Source organism: Hippopotamus amphibius, chromosome 10 (genome assembly GCF_030028045.1).
Source record: "Hippopotamus amphibius kiboko isolate mHipAmp2 chromosome 10, mHipAmp2.hap2, whole genome shotgun sequence".
In the NCBI taxonomy this organism is placed as follows: Eukaryota; Metazoa; Chordata; class Mammalia; order Artiodactyla; family Hippopotamidae; genus Hippopotamus; species Hippopotamus amphibius.
In genome coordinates this window covers 110,808,030-110,822,684 of record NC_080195.1, presented here as the reverse complement: position 1 = coordinate 110,822,684, position 14,655 = coordinate 110,808,030, and the positions used below count along the sequence as shown (strand labels likewise).

Below are 14,655 nucleotides of genomic sequence, written 5' to 3'. Positions count from 1 at the left end.
GTTCGTCATCTGAAATGAGCAGCCGGGAGTCATGGATGTGAAGACATTGACTCTTCTGCCGGTTAGCACTGGTTGAGTTGTCTTCCTAGTCCATTGGTCACCGACTTGCTGCCCCTTTGTGACACATCTGAATTTATTCTTTGTTTATAGAAATCCAAGCCAGAAAGACTCACAGTTTTGGCAGTTGATTAAAGCCGTTTAAGGTAGATTTTTGACACTGTAATTAAATGTGCGCACATGTCAAATAGCGCAGCCATATTCCTGACAGTGGGGAGGCCCCTGGAGCTGGCGAAGGGTCCCTGGCGAGTTTGGGTTAGGTCTCCGGGATTCCAAAGAAAGCTTTGATTTGTAAATGGTTGGGTTGAACGATGCCGTCCAAAATATATCTTTTAGAGGTATGAACTAACAAAATAAATGAAAGAAAATTGGATTAATTTGAATAATTCTACCTCTTTGATTCCAAATCCTTGAACACCTACAAAAACAGAGTGCCTCTTAAAAGCACAACTTTGCCATAAGAGACTGGGACTCTGTTTCTGTTTATGAGCGGGAGGAGCCAGACGTGTATTTTTAGATGGATAGAGGCGTCCAAAGGAGAGTGAAGGTAGCTGAGAAAGCCCTTCCAGGGTGCTGGTTGCAGATCACTGGGCTTCTTGGAGCTTTCAGAGTGAATTCCTTTCAAATTATGTTTTTGAAACCAGACCCAGGCCCTTTCTATTATTGATTGTTTTCATATGAAATAACATTGAAATCCAGTAGCAAATTGGGCTAAATGTAGATGAGTATTCCACATGGGTTACTGGATGTTATGAGAATTACAGTAATGAATGGAGTGAGAATAGACACAGAACATTAACTGGGGTGGAAGCCCAGAGAAGTAGGTCAGGACGACCACCACTTTCGTGGCCAGAGAGTTCTTTGTTGCAACTCTGACCGTGCCTCTTACTTTCTGACCTTGGATAAAGGACTTACCCTGTCTGAGCCTTAGTTTCTTCATCTGTAAAATGGGAAGAATAGCATCTCATTCATAGGACTATGGTTAAGAATTAATAGCTTAGAATTAATGTGCATAAAGCAGTTACAGGGATTCCTGGCATATGACAGATTAGTAGTGTTTGTCATTATTTTAATAACCAGTACCACTGTTTAGATGAAATAGAAAAGAGATATTTTCTCAGATATTTTTTTTTCTGAGTATTTTTGGGCAGATGTCAATGACAGGTAATCATTAGAATGTTTATTATAAATACAGACTTGGTGTTCTAGAAGATACAGCAACGACAACAGTACTGTGGATTCTGTGAAAAGGTACAGGGAGAACGTAATGGATTGTTTATCTGTAATAGACAATCATGGACGGGTTATAAAGATTAACCCACATTATTTTCAGACTGCCCTTTCTGCCACCTGCGTGTGTTTTTTGAGAACTATAGGCCCCATTTCATGGAGGGAGCCTGGAAGTGTGAGATCCAATGGCATTTGTTGAAATGATTTTGGATGGAGAGCTTGGCTCCCCTGAACACAAAGCCTCCTTTGACAAACCATTTTGTGCAGCCAAAGTTGCTCCCACGTAAGAAATAACTGCCCCTAGCTCATATGGAACAACTCATTTCTTCCCCAAACACATTTTATGTCCAAGAGAAATAGTCTAATAGAGCTTATATCTTCTTTTTTGTTGTTGTATTTCCATCATATCATATCTAAACAGATGGTCAGAGCAAGATCACTCAGATTTTTACTGGAAATTCACATGAGAATAACAACTCTGTCTTTGGGATCGGCTTGGAAAATACTGAAACAAACAAGAATTTGCTTATTCCTTTTGTCTAGTGTGAAATTGATTTATGAGACAGGACCATTACTGAACTTTGATAAATACCTTGGAAATATCTGATCGAACTTTCACAGTGTAAAATGAAGCCACATATAGATAATTGCTTGATTAAAATGAAATGTTTTGACATGCTTGATCTGCACTATAAACTGATGATTAAAAATAGTTGAGGTGTTTTTAACATTGCTGGTAGAGCAGTTATGGCCACATCTACTTTATAACTTTCAAACAGCTTTTATTGATTGTGACTTTACACAATCATTTGTCATATTGCAAATAAGAGAATACAGTTCATATATGGATTTTTAATTTATGATATCCTCTTCTTGCAATAGCAATACAATCCATCTTTTCAAATGTTAGTAAATCAAGACAAAACCTTTTATTAATAAATTTATAGATCCTAAGAAAAAGGAAACCAAAAATGCATATTTCATAAAGACCATTACTTTAGAAGTAAATCGTTCCTTTCATTCGAGAAAAAGTACATATCTTATTTTACATCTTTTAATTTAATTAACTATATTTTACCAGAATGTATATATGAAACAGGTCACGCTTATAACACTTTCTAAAAGCAAACCTCTTTTTCCCCCATTGCTTATTCATAGGGAGGGGACCACACATTTTGAAAAATTATTAATGCTACTCTCATTTTAGATTTAAGCAATTCTTTCCATAATAGAAAACTCTCCATTTTCGTATGGTACTATTTGTAGTTATTGCACATAACAAATTATAGTCCTTCACACTGAGAACTTTAGCTGCTGAGAGAACTAATTATCAGATTTACCCAGAAATAACTGAATTTCATTCACATCGTATTTTTAATATTCAATCCACACATTGCAAATATCTGATCAAGAATATCACAAATAAGGGTGTCTGGATCTGAACATGTACCACCAGAGCCCTTTCAATGCTTGTTTCATCGTAATTGTCAACCTGAGTCCTTCTATTTGGAGCTCCAGGTGGTCTCACTCTGCTTGCTTTGAGAAGCTTTGTCATCATTGTGTCTAATCTGGGCTGCAGATATCTAAAACATTTCCTAAATGGCTTCCCATTTTATTTTCGTTTCCAAAATTCGAAACCTGAATTATGGTTTCTTGCAAACAAATTCACTGACCTTCATTTGCATCATTTTCCTCTCTCATTTTATTATTTAAATGATGAACCATGTTGTATTTCTATGGAAGATACCTTTCCCAAGAACCCCGAATAGTGTTCTTAAGTTCCACACTTTGTCACTTTTGGTCAGTTTCCTTTTTGCGGGCTTCTCTTGTCTCAGAGTACCTTTTCCCCCTCTTCCTTTGGAAGTAGCATTAGAACAGTGTTTAAGGATATGAAATATGATTGAGAAAGACTTTGCCTCAAAGTTGATGATTCTCATTCTTGCCGCCCTGATTATAACTATCCCCTAATTTCTGTGACCGTGGGCACGTTACTTAATGTCTCTGGGCCTCCGTAGCTTCAGCTGTAAGATTCGGCTAAGAATAGACATACCTAGTAAGGTTTTGTGATGATTGGCCCTGGGCTTGGCTCCATTCATAGTAGCTGCACTTTGAGCTGTTGAACGTTGCCTGAGAAAACATACAGAACTATACTGGCCACTCTCGCTCGGCATCTGTGACTACACATCTCCGACGGGCATTCAAGGCTGCGTGGAAATCCTCCTTCACTGCCCTGAGTCATAGGCTGGCTCTATTTTCTCTGCTCAGCATCTAAGTGATGGACAGTCCCAAAGCTCAGCTTTACTCACTTTGTCTACAGTCACCTCCCTCTTAAAAAAATGTGGTCCAATCGCATGGTTTAACTCCCCTCTCCCACCACAAATTTCAGTGATTCCCAATCTTACCTCCCTGTTTACAAGCGTCCCTTAACTGATATCTCAACATGCAAATCCATAAACAACTTTTACGTTAAGTACAAATCCTGATCTGTCCTCCCCAAACTTGTATTCCCCAAGTCTCCCCATCGCTATGAAGTGGAAACACGATCTTCCCAGTTGCTAAGGCCATGCAATTAAACAAAACAACATCCAGAAACCACAAATCATCTCTGATTCTTTTCTTTCCTCTCTGCCTCCTGTGTATCAGCCAATCCTGTCAACCGTTTCTCCAGTGGCTCCTGGTCCACCATCCCTCACCTGGGTTGATGCTATAGCATCATAGCTGCGTTCTCCCAGCTTCCCTTTGTGCAGCATCTGGAGCCTTTAGGACATGTCTATCAGATCACACAGTCTCTATTCCATCTCCAGCCCCAGTGGCTTCTCGCCACACTGGGAATAAGTCCAAACTCCTCAGTATGATGTGGATCTTGCCTGCTTTGCAGACATCAGATGAAATGACTGGGCCCTGGCTCATGGCACTCTAGTATTCTCTCTTTCTCTGATGTGCCAAACAGCCTGACTCAGGAATATTGAAGTAGCTGGTCTCTCACCTGGACGGCTGCTTCTCTGCATCTGTAAATGGCTTCTATTTGTTGTGTGTGTTTTAACTTATTGCCACCTCCTGGGTGAGGGCCCCTTGGCACTGAGGGTCACTCCCTCCAGTTCCTGGACCCTCACCGAGGAGGTGCCCCTCATTGAGGAGTGGTGAGGGTCAGGAGAAATATTCACTATCCTTCATATTACTGGTCTCTCTCTTCCTCCCTCCTGAAAAGGTGGAACTGGTACCTTATTGCAAGTCACGATCATTCCCTTTTCACTGCCAAATCCCATGTTTCATCTAGCTGCCTGTAAAAATATTCCCTACGTGAAAAGTTTTGATCTGCTGACTTGAGGAGAAGAGGTAGCCCTTGAGATTTCTCTCTCCCACCCTTCCTCCCTTCTTTTTCTTTCTTTCTTTCTTTTTGAGGGAGAATTATGCAAAAGGTATTTTACATAAAATGTTTTCTGTGACCTGCTCTGAGTTCCCCTTATTTGGGAGCTAATTTATATCTTACCCATGTAGCTGTTACCAAGTCCAAGCTCACCACATGGCAAGCCAATAAATTGAGAAACGAGTTTCTGGGGCAAGGAATAGCAACTTTATTCAGAAAGCCAGCAGACTGAGAAGATGGTGGACTAGTGTCCCCCCAAAACCATATTCCCTGAGTTAGATTTCAGGCTTCTTTCACATTGGAAGGGGAGGGGGTAAAGTCTGGGTTTCAAGCAGACCCCTGAGGGGATGTGTGACTTTCTTCCTTCCCGCAGCCATTCATGGGTGGGCTGGGTCAGGGTGTTTCCCGTGAGCTAAACCCAGGTATTGTAGTTTAATGCTCATTACCTGGGAGGCAGGGTTCCCAGGGATATGCCATTATGTATAATTTAAGCTTATAGGCAGCATCCCTTTAGTGTTTAACTTGTCACAGAATACAAAGTTTCTTCCCTATTACATAGCCAGTTACAGTGTTTAACTGAGCAAACAAGAGAGTGCATTCCTAGCATCTAATAGTTCATGGTTACATAACCTTTTTATTAATTTCAAAAACTTTGAAGTGTAATATACAGAGAAAAGTACCTGAAAGATAAATGTGCACCAATGATTAATTATAATTCCGGGAATAGCCCCACTTGTTCCCCTTCCTTAGTCCTCCCTCCCTTCCTCTCAAGGTAGATATTATCTTAATTTTTAGGTCATTGCTTCTTTGCTGTTCTTTGTAGTTTTCTCATCTTACTATGCATACCTAGTCACTAGAATGTAGCTTTGCCTCCTTTTCAATCTTTATTTCAATATAATTGTGTCCCTTTGTGCGGGGCGTTCTCTCACCGTTACGTTTGTGGGATTTATCCATATTGCTGTGTGTAGCTTCTTCATTGCCGTTGCTGTAGAGGGTCCAGTGTGTCACGATAGGCCACACTGTATTGATTCATTCTACCACTGAAGGGCATTTGAGCTCTTTCCGGCATCAGACTATGACAGGTAATGCTGCTGAGAGCATTCCTGTATGTGTCTTTTGGTGCACATAGGCGTACATTTCATTGTGTATGTACTAAGCAGTGAAATTGCAAAGTCTTTCATGATATAGATGGACTAGATTTTCTCTGTTTACTTCTCCAATCCGCTGTCCATCCTTCCCTGCCCTGCTTCTTACCTGGGAGTTTGACACCTGCGGACTGAATCAGATGCGCTCTGTGGTCCTCTGTCTTCCATTGAGTTCAGCTCATGAGAAATACCAGAAGGAAATCAGAGGAGGAGGAGAGAGAGTTCATGTATTTATTTCCCCAACTTTCTCTCTTTGTCCATAGGTGGGCAGTGGCTTTTTCTCTCTAGGGGAAGCCACAGCTCCTATTGTTTGTCCTCGCCTATAGTTAAAGCTACAGCTGCATCTGTTTCTTGGTGTTAATAACCACCCCCTCCCTTGCTGTTTCGAGCCTGAGGATTATAATGCCTTCCTGTTCTTGCTGGCCCTCGGGACTTCATCGCCCTCTAGTTTTCATTCAATTCTGCCCTTATCTTTGCGAGTTCTTTCATTAAACTCTCTTTAGTTATACCTCTTTGAATATGCTATATGTTTCTTATAAGAACCCTGACTCATAAATAGATTTTCCAAATTCCAGCTTTGTGTGAAAGTTCTTGTTGCTCCACATCTTTGTGAAAAATGTTGTCATTCCTCTTCATTTCAGACATCCTGATGTATGTGTTGTGTTATCTCATTGTGGTTTTAATTTGCATTTCCTGGATTACAAACAAGGTAGAAGAGTTTTTCCTGTATTTAATAGACATTTGATAGCCTCTTTTATGAATGCCTGTTCAACTTTCTTCCCTGTTTTTCCATTGGGTTGTTTTCTTCTTATTGATTTATAGGGGTTCTTTACATAGTCTGGATATGAATAGTAGGTTAGATTTGTTAAAAATTATGTTCTACTCCATGGCGTGCCTTTTTATTCTTTTGATGAAAAGAAGTTCTTAATGTTTTTCTTAATTTTAATGTAGTTCAATTTACCAGTCTAATTTTATAGTTAGTGTTTTTGTTCCTTTTTACAAAATTTTCTACATCCCAAAGCTCTTCTATATTATGTTCCAGAAACCTTGCTTTCCTCTCGCATTTGTATCTATGGTTCACCTGGAACTGATTTTTGTGATGTGTGAGTTAGTTGTCAAGTTTCTTTTTTCTATATGGGTATCCCATTTCCTCAGCACTATTTTCTAAGAATTTCTTCCTTTCTTGACTGCTCTGCATGACACCTTTGTCAAAAATTGTGTGTCCATGTATGTGTGAATCCGTTTCTAAGCTCTTTTTTTCTTTTCCATTGTTTTGTTTATTTATACCTGCATGATTACCACCCTAGAGCAAGTTGTCTTACTCACTCTCCTTTAAGAATATCTAGTCTATTTTTGGCCTTTGCATTTTCATACAAATTTTAGAATCAATTTGTCGAATTCTACAAAAATCTTGTTGCAATTTTGATTGAATCTGCATTGAATCTATTGAGTAGTTTGAAGAGAGCAGACATCTTTATAGTATTAAGTTTTTCAATCCATGAGTATGGTATAGCTATCCACTTATTTAGGTCTTCTTTCAATAATATTCTGTAGTTTTTTTGTGTTAAGCTCCTGCACATCTTATATTAGAGTTATTCCCATATTTTAGGACTTGATGCTAATAAAAAAGTATCATTTAAAAATTTTATTTTCTACTGATGCTGATGTATAGAAATAAAATTGAATTATCTATACTGACCTATCTAGCAAAGTCCCCAAACTTGGTCATTCTAATTCATTTTTAAATTGTCTTGGAAATCCTTTGGAAAGAAACAATATCATCTGCAAATAAAGTTTTATCTATTTTTCCCCAATTCCTTGGCATTTTCTTGCTTTATGTACCATTTAGGACTGCCAATACAATTTGTGACACATGTGGTGATAGTGAGCCTTTTTGTCTTTTTCCCAACTTTAAAGAATAGATTTCAGTGTTTCACCATTAAAGTATGTGGTTTACTGTAGGGTTTGATAGATGCCTTTTATGAGATTGTTAAAGTTCCCTTTTATCTCTGATTTACTAAGAATTTTTATCATGGATTGATACTGAATTTTATCAGATGCCTTTTCCTCTTTTATTTGAGATTATCATATGAGTTTTCTTCTTTACAATGCAAATTTGATAATTTATATCGATTGAAATAACCTTGCATTCTTAGAATAAACCTAACTTGATCATAGTACATATTACTGTTTTATATAGTGTTAATTTGGTATTCTGGGATTTTTTCAGGTGTTTTGCATCTGCATTTATGTGTGAGATTAGTCTAGAGTTTTCCTTTCTCATTAAAAGGAAGTCCCCCTTTTTTATTGTTGACTTTGGTTATTTCAGTCTTCCCTCTTTTCTCCTTGTTTATACTCATCAAAGATTTTTAAATAACTAATCTTATCAAAGAACTAGCTTGGGCTTTGTTAGTCTTTTCCACTGTATGCTCATTATTTATTTTATAAATTTTGTTCTTGGACTTCCCTGGCAGTCCAGTGGTTAAGACTCTGTGCTTCCAATACAGGGAGTGCAGATTTGATCCCTGATTGGGGAACTAAGATCCCACATGCTGCATGCCCAAAAAATTAAAAAAAGTTTTTTTTTAAATTTTGTCCTTTTAAATTTTTTCTTTGGCTTTTTCTGACTTCTTAATACCCTTGTCTGTTTCCCATGAGAGATTGATCACAGAAACAGTAACGTTATTGTCTGATCCATTTCATATTTACTCTTCTTTTTTAAGTTGCAGAACCAAACCTAGTTAGGATATAAATAATTTCTGCAGCCATTTCTTCATGCCATGTCCTAAAATGTGTTCTTAATCAGAAGCATTTTATGTTGTGTCCTTTAAAATAGTCTTGTGAATCCTCATTGCCCAAATGAATCAGTAATAATCTGTCTGTAGATGCCAAGATATTCCCCCCATTTTGGCATGTTTCTTGAAATAATCTTACCTGTAGCTTCTTTGTTCCTTTCATGTTGAACCAACTCCTTTACCGGAGTTTTTAAATTTCTTATTCCTAAAATACTTTGACACTTTTTCCCCCTACAATGTGAACACACTCTAATCCTGTGGGACTCAACTAAAATTTTAATTTTTCCCAGGAGTCTTTTATTAATGAGTCTCACTTATTATTTTACTAACATTAACTTAATAATATAGATGCTCAAATATTTCTGGGATAAATGAGTAAACCTCTACCTCTTTGTATCTATATTACTGTTTATTTATATTATTTATTTATGTATTTTGTAAAGTCTATTCTGTAGCGTATTATATGTTTTTATTAATATATTTAAATTTTGTGACATTTTAATATTTATATATTAGACTATGAATTAAATTTTTTTCTGATTACAAAAGCAAGTTATAGCTCAGCTTTCTGCAAATGTTTGACTTAAAAAGAGGCAATTATCCCATGATCCCAACCTCTAAACTGAGGTTTATACCTCAGGATGTTTTCTCTGCATTTACAGACACACATCTGATAATTTTTAAAACTTTTTATACCTTGAACATTTCTATGCAGTGAATTTAGATCTCATTCTTTTTTAATACTGTGCAGTCTATTTAGTCTCTGATTGATAGCATTCAATTTTTTTTCTCATTTTTTTACTATTACTAAACAGGTAAGCATTCTTGCACCTGTTGTTGTCTATTGTGAATATTTCTAAAAGGTGGATTTCTAGAATAGGAATTGCTGAGTCAAAGGATAAATTACTTTCTGAGAAGGTATTAATCTATGTTCCTAATAAACATGAATGAGAGTGCTCTTTCCTGCTCATTCTTGCCAATGTGGCAAAAATTAAATTTTTTTCATTTTTGAAAATATTAAATATGGATAGGCCCCAAATACTGTTTTGATTTCCTTTAATTTCTTCCTTATTTTGATTTTCTTTAATTTCTTTTCATATTAATGGATAGTTTATATAAATAGTGAAATCTTGTGATAGTGACTTGCCTCATTCATGTTATTTAATTTTTTTAATTTAAAAAATTGGTATTGACATATAATTGACATCTGACATTGTATTAGTTTTAGACGTATAACATAATGATTTGATGCATGTATATGTTATGAAATGATTACCACAATAAGTCAACAGCCATCACCACAGTTACACATTTTTTTTTCTCGTGATGAGAACTTTTAAGATTTACTCTCTTAGCAACTTTCAAATATACAACATAGTATTGTTAACGTATAGCCATCATGCTGTATGTTACAGTCCCAGGGCTGTAAGAGAAATATCTTGTAACTGGGGGTCTGTGCCTTTTGAGCACCTTCACCCATTCCCGCCCACCCCCCACCTCTGGTGGTCCACAGTCTGTTCTCTGTACCCATGGGTTTGTTATTATTATTATTATTATTATTATTTTATTACTATTATTCCACATGTAAGTGAGATCGTGCAGTATTTGTCTTTCTCTGTGTCACTTGCTTTCCTTAGCATAATGCCCTCAAGGTTGATCCACACTGTTGAAAATGGCAGAATTTTATTTTTTTTTATGACCAGTATTCCATTTTATACATAAACCACATTTCTTTATCCATTCCCCTGCTGATGGGCACTTAGGTTGTTTCCGTGTCTTGACTATTGTTCATAATGCTGCTGTGAACATGAGGGTGCACATACCTTTTTGAGACAGTGATTTCATTTCCTTGGGATAAATATCCTTAGGTAGGATTGCTGGATCTTATGTTCGCTCTGTTTTTAATTTTTTGAGGAACCTCCATACTGTTTTCCATAGTGGCTGCATCAGTTTACATTCCCACCAACAGTGCGAGAGGGTTCCTTCTTCTCCGCACCCTTACCAACACTTGCTATTTCTTTTTTTGTGTTTGTTTTTGGTAATAGCAATTCTTACAGTTGTGAGGTGACGTCTCATTATGGTTTTGATTTGCATTTCCCTAATGATTGGTGATGTTGAGCACTTTTCAAAGCTCTTTTACATCCCGTTGGTTGGGATGGCCAACAGGTACCCTTATCCGTGCACCAACTGTTTGTTTACGTAATGTTTTCTAGGTCAATACATCTCATCTAACAATAATACACTTTCCAGCTGGCTTTCCAGTTTATCATTTATACATAGACTAAATTATGCTTTGAAGCTGATCAAACTGAATTGCTCTGTTCCATTGTTTCCCAACTGGGGTGATTTTGCTGCTACCTGCAGGGACATTTGGCAATGTCTGAAGACAGTTTTGGTTGTCATAACCAGGATAAGGAAGGTGCTACTGGTATCTAGTGGGTAGAGGCCAGGGCCGCTAATAAACATCCTACCATGCACAGGACAGTCCCCCACAACAAAAAGTTATCTAGCCCAAAAATGTCAATAGGGCACAGGTTGAGAAACCCTGCAGTCTGTTCCGAATAACTTTTTAGTGCTTTCATGATTTGCTCTTCTGTAAGTACACCACATTGCCTCTATGCTAATGCACATATTGGTTTTCAGAAGTTGGGATGTGTCTACAATTGATGGATAAGGAAGTATTATGGCTAATTTTGTTTGGCTGAATTTTTTTTCTTTCCTAGTGATACATTAAATCATGGTGTGCTTTACATCTTACCGTCCACAGTCTTACGTTGATGAAATATGATTAGGACTCTGTCTTATTCTTTTTCTTATTTATACATATGCACCAATCTAATTTCATGTAGCATTGGAAGTCCTATGTAGCATAACAGTGTAATTGGCATAGTTACAGGCATTAAAAATCAATCAATGTCTAGTTTTGTATCTATAGTCATTCCACGCTGTGCCTGCCTTAAGGTTAAAAAACAACACTCAATGTCTGAAACAATTTTATATTTGATTTTATGTTAAAATAGTTCCTCTTAGATTTAGTAAGTAGACAATATTGATAGAATGTTCAAATTTAGTGCAGGATGATTGATTTCTCCATTTGGAAAGTTCTGAATCACTCCTGTTTTTATTGATTTTTCTCTTTCACTTATATCCATTACCTTTAAAATTCAGGAAAATGATTTGAAATTCAAATGATTTCCATGTTAGGGAAATCTTTTAGGTTGCTAGATTTTTTTTTTTTGCCTTACATCTCTCTGTTTTCTTACATGTACAAGCACTTTGACTAATTCAAGGAATTCTGCACCTACTGAGTTTTGGGGAAAGGTAACAACAGAAATATCTCATGTTCAGTATAAATTCTCTTCTCTCAGATCTTGTTTTGTTACAGGCTAACCTAAGACCTAGTTGGATGACAGCAGCGCTGTTTAGTGGAGAGAGCTTTTATTCCTGACTCTTATCAGAGACAATCTGTATGTGTTCAGAGGGAAATGGATTTTAATGTGTACTGCCAATTCTTTTTTGCATTTATAAGTGAGAAAAAAATTAGATAGTTCACGGGTGGCAGTTTTGCGTTGTTAAGAGTGATCAGGATTGGCCTCAACTTCCCTGGGTCAGTACAAGGTAGCTGCTGATGCTCCACATCTGGCTTTGGTTTGCAGTAACTAACAAAAAAGCCCAAGGTATGTGTAGCCCCATCGTTAGGGGTCTCTGGGCTCTTTTAAAGACAAAGAGCTTCCCACTCCAAAGGTCCTGAAATACTTTTAACTCCAATTTACAGATTAGGCAAAACCTCTTAGGTTAAGGGTCATTTAAGGCAGCTGAACAATTTCTTTGTGAACTTCCCAGTTTTCTGGTTGTTAAAGAAAATAATAAAAGAAAAAGAGCTCCCCAGCGCAAGAATTCCATAAAACAGAGGGAGGCGTGTGAGACACATTAATGGTTTCCATTCCTGATGAAAAGCTCGAAACAGCTTTAAGTAATATGGAATCAAATATCTCAAATCCCAGCTCAGTCTGGGAGGTGAGGTTTGGGCTCTGGCTGCCAGGAGAGGAACAGTGATGCTTCGTCCACAAGAATTCAGTATGGGGGTTTAAAAGCAAGATAATGTATCTTCTTGAATTAAACCTCAAATGTTAGGGAGAATTCCACTCCAGGCTGCGCTTTTCCCCATCCTCTTCGTGGAAATGAGCACTGGGGACTGTGGTTCTTGGGAACAAAGACCTACTGTGTGTCCCTTTGCTCATAGTAAATCTCTCGTCCAGTGTTTGGCCAGACTCACCATTGCTGCCTTCCAGATGGCTCTCATTATAGTCAAAAATTGACCAATGGCAGCCCCCAAGGTGTCCTGGAAACCTTCGAGACAGCCATGGGGACACAGCCCCTGATTTCCAGGAGCTAATGTTTCAGGGAAAATAATAATACCTTCTAAACACTAGGGCTTTTCTTCTTAGTAACTCGAGGTGATGAATCCTCTCCCTCTGCTTCTCATTTCCCTCCCCCTTTTCTGTGATGTCACAGAAGGGGAAATTAAAGTTTTCCCACGTCTCCTTGGGAGAGGCATCTGGGGTTGATGGGCAGAGATGTTTCTAGAAAGTGGGCCTAGGGCACCAGCAGTAGGAAGCGTGGGCAGCTGCTGGCCTTGGGTGTGGACTGAGGGTAAAGGTCGGGGCAGAGCAGCAGGGGGGCCCGCTTATGTGGGGTCCAGTGACCCTGAGGCACGTATGCTTTTAATGAGCAGAGAGAGGACAAGGGCAGAGGAGGAGCGGGAAGAGCTGTTACTTTCATGTTTGTCCTTTCTCTCAAGTTAAGGTGCTGTTGTGATTTTGGCATCTTGTTCTTTCCAACTAATATGTAAGTTTTTTTGTTCATTTTTTTTTGAGGACTGCTTCTCTTCTTTCCTGCATCTTCAGAGGCTGACACAAAGCTGAGCGTATAATGGGTGCCAGTAAAGTTTTGATGACTGGATGAATAATCACATAGCAAAAATATTTTCCTCTGTAACAGTGTTGCAAAAAATGAAGGCTCTTCCGGTGACATCCTCATTCCTTATATGGCTGCTCACAAATCACTTCAAAACTTAGTGGTTTCAAATCACAATGATCCTCTGATCACTCCTTGTGGTTCCAGGGATTGACTGGGCTGAGAGAGACAGTTTTTGCTCAGGTCTCTCAGATGGTTGCAGTCAAGTGGCATTTGGGGCTGGAGTCATTACTTACACCACTGGGGGTTGGTGCTAGCTGCTGGCCGGATTGATGACTTACAAACGTCCTCGCCAGTGTGTCTTGGGCTTCTTCTCGGTATGGTGGTTGAGGTGTAAGTGTGGCTGTTCCCAAGAAAACCAGGTGGAAGCTGTATCATCTTTACAGGTAGCCTTGTAAGTCACATAGCTGAACTTACACTGTAGTCACAAGCCCACCAGCTTGGATGGGAGCACTGTCGATGTCACCCTGTAAGATGGGCTTGTGTGACAGGACATCTTAGTGGACCAGCCTGGGGAACATAATTGTCATGGGTGATACAGCAGGTGCCTAGAAATGCAATGAATCTGTCATTCGGCACACGTGAAGCCAACTCGGTTGCTGAAATCGTCTAGCTGGAAATAATTGTCATCAGAGTTACTTTGGAAAACGGCACGGGCTATGGCCCGTACAAATGGGAGCCGTTATTTCATTTTGCAGCTCGGGTGAATCTGCTGTAAATACAACGTGGTGCAGGCGAAATAGAGGGCATGTGCTCATTCACTCCTGCAGTCTTTTTCTGCTTGCTCATTCATTCAGTATTTATTTATAATTGAATATCTACTCACTGCCAGGTGTTTAGGTCAGTTACTGAGATGGCAATCCCATAATTTATAGAGTTGGAAGATCTCGGAGAGGCCCTTTGCCTTCTTCACTTCCCAGCACCTTGATCTGGGGCAATGGCTCAGGAAAGTCACCTCTAACGCTACCCAGGGCATGTGGCCTGACTTGGAAGAGGAGGTGCAAGGGGCATTGCAGGTCGGGGGGCATATAGACAGTCTCTCTCTCTCTCTGCATCTGTTTGCCTGCTGTCTGTCTATCTATCT

General features: G+C 38.6%; 1 protein-coding gene across 3 annotated transcripts in view; it reads left to right on the top strand.

The window, feature by feature from the left end:
• The window catches only part of ERG (ETS transcription factor ERG), a 262,203-nt gene that overhangs the window by 132,130 nt on the left and 115,418 nt on the right, over positions 1-14,655 (top strand). The gene's annotated exons all lie outside the window — the stretch shown is intronic.